This window comes from Lagenorhynchus albirostris, chromosome 1, assembly GCF_949774975.1.
Source record: "Lagenorhynchus albirostris chromosome 1, mLagAlb1.1, whole genome shotgun sequence".
NCBI lineage: Eukaryota > Metazoa > Chordata > Mammalia > Artiodactyla > Delphinidae > Lagenorhynchus > Lagenorhynchus albirostris.
The window spans coordinates 81,104,596-81,111,274 of record NC_083095.1 but is presented as its reverse complement, the minus strand read 5'-3'; positions in this window follow the sequence as shown (position 1 = coordinate 81,111,274).

Below are 6,679 nucleotides of genomic sequence, written 5' to 3'. Positions count from 1 at the left end.
GAAAACCTACAAACAACAAATGCTGGAGAGGGTATGGAGAAAAGGGAACCCTCTTGCACTGTTGGTGGAATGTAAATTGATACAGCCACTATGGAGAACAGTATGGAGGTTCCTTAAAAAACTAAAAATAGAATTACTGTATGACCCAGCAATCCCACTACTGGGCATATACCCAGAGAAAACCATAATTCAAAAAGACACATGCACCCCAGTGTTCATTGCAGCACTATTTACAATAGCCAGGTCATGGAAGCAACCTAGATGCCCATCAACATATGAATGGATAAAGAAGACGTGGTACATATATACAATGGAATATTACTCAGCCATAAAAAGAAACGAAATTGAGTCATTTGTTGAGACGTGGATGGATCTGGAGACTGTCATACAGAGTGAAGTAAGTCAGAAAGAGAAAAACAAATATCATATATTAACACATGTATGTGGAACCTGGTAAAATGCTACAGATGAACCGGTTTACAGGGCAGAACTTGAGACACAGATGTAGAGAATAAACGTATGGATACCAAGGGGGGAAAACCGCGGGGGGGTGGGGATGGTGGTGTGCTGAATTGGGCGATGGGGATTGACATGTATACACTGATGTGTATAAAATTGATGACTGCTAAGCACCTGCTGTATTAAAAAAAAATAAAAATGCGGTTGATATAATTCCATTTTTGTGGGTTAAAAAAATGTCTAATAAAAACTCATGGAACTGTTTACACTTGAGATTTGCACAATTTATTCTAAGTAATATCTCAATAAAGGTTTTTTTTCATCTTCATAAAAAAAAAAAGAAAATGGATTCTTACATCACTCCTACACACAAAAAATAAGTTCCCTGTTGGTTAAAGAATTAAGTACAAAAAGAAAACCCAATCAAGTGTTTTGAAGAGTTTTACAGAAAGAGATCTTTATAACTTTAGGATATGAAAATCTTTTACATAAGACACAAAAAGCACAACCCATAAAAGAAAATGTTGATAAACTACCATAAAATTTAAAACTTCTGTTCATCAAAACACATATCAAATAAAATGAAAAAAAAACCCCACAAATTGGAAGGAGATATTTGCAATATAGAGCTCATAAAATTAATAAAAAGACGAAAAACTCAACAGGAAAATATGGGAAATACATCAACAGATATATCACAGAAAGGAAAATACGAGTAAAGATTAAGCATATAAGATGCTCAGCCTCATTAGTGATTCAGAAAATGCATGTTAAAAACTAAAGTGAGTGTAAACCGTTTTACACTCACCAGATTGGAAAAGAAGGAGGAAGAGGAGGAGGAGGAAGTGGTGATAGAAGAAGAAGAAAAAGACAATATAACCAAGTGTTAGGATATGGATCAATAAGATATCTTATTTAGGGCTTCCCTGGTGGCGCAGTGGTTGAGAGTCCGCCTGCCGATGCAGGGGACACGGGTTCGTGCCCCTGTCCGGGAAGATCCCACATGCCGCGGAGCGGCTGGGCCCTTGAGCCATGGCCGCTGAGCCTGCGCGTCTGGAGGCTGTGCTCCGCAACGGGAGAGGCCACAACAGTGAGAGGCCCGCATACCGCAAAAAAAAAAAAAAAAAGATATCTTATTTACAACTAGTGTGAATGTAAATCAGTACAATCCCTGGAAAATAATTAACATTATCTTGCAAAGTTGAACATTTGTATACTAAACAATGCGGCAATTCACTCCTAGATTTATACTCTAAATATAGAAAATTCTTTGCATGTAAACATCGAGACACACACCAGAATACTCATAGCAGAACGCTTTACAATAGTGACAACAACAACAAAAATGGTAACAACCCAAAGAAGGAAAGATAAATAAATTGTGTTATGTTTATACAATGGAATATCAAACAGAAAGGAAAAGTATACACAAAAAATTAATCTTGAAAGTGCAATATTGGATGAAAAAAAGAATCCAGAAAGACTCCATTGAGTGTGATACCATTTTTATTTTTAAAAAAAAGCTCAATGAATATTGTTTGGAAATATATATACATACATAGTATATATAGAGAGGTTGATATTTATTAATATACTAATAATGTTATATATAATTTATACAGTTCATATACTATATATATATATATATTTCAGGAATACATAAACACAAAAAAGTATTTTTAAAAATTCAGGCTAGTAGTTACCCCAGAAAGAAGCAGCAGAAGGATGAAAGGGAAGGAACACATGATTATATGCAGTGTTCCCCTTCTTAAGCCAGGTGGCTAGTTCGCAAATGTTCCTTTTATGATTATACTTTGTAACAGCCAAATATGTTACATATATGCTTTTGTATGTAACAAATATTTTACTAAATATAAAAGTAAAAAGATAATGAGTGGTCATTCTTAAAAACAGTGATGTTATGACTGAGAGAACAGGAAATAACAGAAAAGAGAGCATTACAAAGCTCATGCCAGAAACTCTCAGTTTCAGTGAAGCAGGAAGTGAAGTCATCTGAGAATGAGAGGGGTGAGAGTACTTAGGGGCTTCTGAGTGGTTTGTAGAGTAAAGAGAAAAGGAGGAAAGGAAGGAAAGAGAAAAGGACAGGGGATTAGAGGAGAGAATGAGTTATTGTCAAAAGAAGGATTCACCACAGAAAATGGGTAGAAGAGTAATCTTAGCTTCAGGAGAATCTTAGCTTCTCAAGTTCAGGCTGTAAATATAACGTGTGTGTATTCAGGACTTCTTCCCTCAAAAGCTGATTATTCAGCAAGAGAAACAGAAAATGATTATGATTAAGTTGGAGGTCATCAGGGAGGTCATGATAAAATGTTCAAAAAGCAATAGAGGCCTAGACCCAATGCAGCGAAAAGTAATTAATTAATTAATTATATATTTTTAAAAAACAATAGAGGCTTTGGATTTTGACTTAAATACACTCACACCCTTCAGTCTATGTCCAGGAATCCATTCTATGAAAATAATTCTGAGTTTTGAAAAACCTTTATGCACAAAAATGTTCATTACAGAATTGTACATAAAAAATGAAAAAATAAATTAGTGCCCAATAATAGTGTAATGGAAAAGTGAATTATGATACTTAGTTTAATTGATGACATATAGATTGATGGTCATAAAGAACTTGAAAGCTTAAATAGGATGCAATTTTATGCAAAGTACAACTACATAAAAGGAACTATATATAGAAAAAATGCAAAGAAATACAATAAAATTATGAAAGCAACTGTGTTTGGATACTTTATCTATGGGTGATTTTTTCTTTTACCCACTTTTCCACATTGTCAAATTGTCTTTAATGAGTATATATTACTTTTAAAAATGAAAAATAAATTAAGATAAATGTTTAATGATTTCTTAATGCTTTAAACTGGGTAGACGATCAAGTAAATCAAGATGTGACTAATACATTGGCAGAAAATGATCAAGAAGCCAGAAGTCGGGCTTCCCTGGTGGCGCAGTGGTTGAGAGTCCGCCTGCCGATGCAGGGGACAGGGGTTCGTGCCCCGGTCCAGGAAGATCCCACATGCTGCGGAGCAGCTGGGCCCGTGAGCCATGGCCGCTGAGCCTGCGCGTCCGGAGCCTGTGCTCCACAACGGGAGAGGTCGCAACAGTGAGAGTCCTGTGTACTGCAAGAAAAAAAAAAAAAAGAAGCCAGAAGTCATAATAAGAGTCATAATGAAGACAGACTAGTTTGTTTCAATAGAGAATAAAGATATGGTAGGAAAGAAAAACAAAATCTCTACATTTGAGATCTTGAAAGTAAGTTTAAGTTCCAAGCGTAGCTGTAATTGTGGATGGCTAAAATGGAGATATATATACATACATACATATATAGGTACAAGTACACACACATAATTAATGTGCACAGGAATGGATTGTGATGTAGGGTGGACAAAAAAAACAGTGAACCAAGTGAGAATGATCAGGGTCAGTAGACAAAAGCAACCCGAATGAGAATGAGCCAGAGTTATATAAGTTTTTAGTTTGGACTTCCAAAGAAAGACACAAATATTCAGCAGCTTTACCATGGTAAATTATACTTAGGCATCATGTTTATCCTGTAAAATTGAGATGTAATGACCAGTTTTGTGATGAATATGTAGAAACAACCTGTTTTAGGTTATGTTATATTTATTAGTGTGTCTAATTGTATATGAATATATCCTAGGTTCTGGAAGAAATGGCCCTATGTCTCTTCTCCATGCATAGGTTCCAACTCATTTTTCAAAGTACGTGTTTATATCTCAGATAAACCTGAGCTAACTCATTATATAAATAAGGCCTAATTGGTAAAGTACATTAAAGCAATCTTCTTTGAAGGTAACATTTTCCAAAGAGCCTGTGTAAAATATCATCTTTTAAATGTATCTCTCTTTTCCTGTCATACACTCTAGTCACCAAGACAAATATTATTTAAATTTTTCTAAGTTTCACATATACTTCTCATATACTTCAGCCAACCTGCCATAGTAAAATGTAATACAATGTTATATGTGGGGTTTTTTTTTGGTATCGTTACTAATATTTATATTAGTAAGAGCTAAATATTAATAAAATGATATCATCAATAATTTTGAAGGATCTGGAAGGCTAGAATGTAATTGCACTGAGATAGACTTCTCTTTGCTAGGTTCAATATCGACCCAGGAAAGCCGCTTCTCTCAATGCTCTCTATTCCACACAACCTCTTCAAGGCTCCCATAGTAGCCTAGGCGTATTTCTACCTTTGTTCATACCAAAATCTGTTGATACACCAACTTCTGTTTCACTATGTGAACCCACCGAAGCAGAGAATATATTTAATTAATATATTATATATATTAATATTTAATCCTTATATGTTAACACCTGTAAGAGATTTTTAGAGAATATTATGGACACAACAAATTGAATGATTGAATGAAAATAGGAATTAATAATTGAATGATGCCCTCACCTTGTTAGTATTATCAAGTTATAGAATGTCTGTGGTGTCCTGATTGTATTATACTTGAGTTCATAGTGCAGTTGTGTATTCTAAAGAATTATAAAATTCATACTTCATCTGCACTGCTAATCCAAAAATCAGCCTTTATTTAAAAATCAATTCTGGTATACCTTATATGTCTTAGAAACATTAGGATGCCTCCTGGTAAAGCTTCCTATTATGTGTTCATAATTTTTTTACCCTGTCAAGCATACATTGCTCCTTCTGTAACATACCCATTCTATTCTCAGTGAAATCACTGGATTCCAAATCACAACATCATGCTTTATTTCAGCAGTAATTTAGCAGAGACAAATCCAGTACTACATGGAAAGATGCTTATTATCTCCGGCACCTCTGCCTCTAACTAGCCTAACCCCTTTTTCAACAACTGTGACAAAAGGATCTCCCTCCTCCCCCATCTGTTTTGCTCAACAAGCTGCTGTAGAAAGAGCAGTGAACTGAGAGCTGCTAGTCCAGGGACTTGGTCCCAGGGTTGTTACTATCTTGAGTTAATTAGACTTTGAATTAGTACCTTAATCGCTTGGGGCCTCCATTTCCTCATACATAAAATGAAGGGGATGCAGCAGATAATAATTGTAAAAAAAATAACTAAAAGTTCTATTTATCAGGCTTTTACTATATGCGAGGAAGTGTGCTTTGTGCTTTACATACATTATCTCATTTAATTTTAATCCTCCAAACAAGTTTATTAGGTATATCAGTCAGGGACCAGCAGGAAACAGATAGCGCATATCAAATTGGGTAATTTGAGGAATGCTTCGTAAAGGAACTATATTAAAAATGTGTGAGTGGGGTGTTAGGAAAGCACAAGGGATGGTGCAGTGCCCCAAGGCTGGTAATGGGGAGGGAAGTGGTTACCTGAACCCAGAGAGAGAGCTCTGTGAAGAGGGCTGCCTGAGCCATGGCTGGGATGCAGCCAGCCCCCAGGGACCCTGGAAATCAGGACTCAGACCTCACTCTACCCACTCGGAACAAACCCAACAGGAAGCAAAGGCCAAGGTGGCATTCTGAAACCATCCATCTGAGCCTCCGGATCACAGAGCCTGATGGAGAAAGAAAGTAAAGAGTGGATCTGGAGGGGCCAATGATACTAAGTATAGTTATCCAGATTTTATGCATGAGACTACCGAGGTTCAAAGAGGTTAAGTTTCTTGAGATTACACAGTTAGCTCAGGACAGAACCAGGATTCAGCTCCTTCCTGTGAGACTCCGGAGCCTAGGCTTCTGACTGCTCCTCAGCTAGGGAGTTCCTTTTTGTCCTTCCAGGATTAGAAACAGCCTCAGAAGTGATCTAATTCAACCCTCTCCCTTAGAGATGTTTGAAAGAGATGTCTTTCCATTTAGGACATGAGCCTTGCAGAAACCTCAGTCACCTTTGAAAAGCTAGTAGTCTGTGTGGTCCTTCTTCCTGTTCCTATACTTACAGTTTATATCCTGACATGTAATTTTGACCTATACCCCTGAATGAGACACTGGTAAAGACAAAGTTGTTAGAAAGTCAAAGGGAGAGAATAACATTTTTGTTATTAAAAAAAATCTCTTCAGACATGCTATCTAAATTAAGCACAATTAAAGAATTTTCTTTGTCCAGTGAGCAATCTAGTGTGTAGTATGGGGAGTGGAGAGGGAAGTAAACTGATGACTGGTTCACCTGCCAGAATGAGAACATAGCCCAAGACTATGCTAAATGTGTTCCATTGACTGTGGACA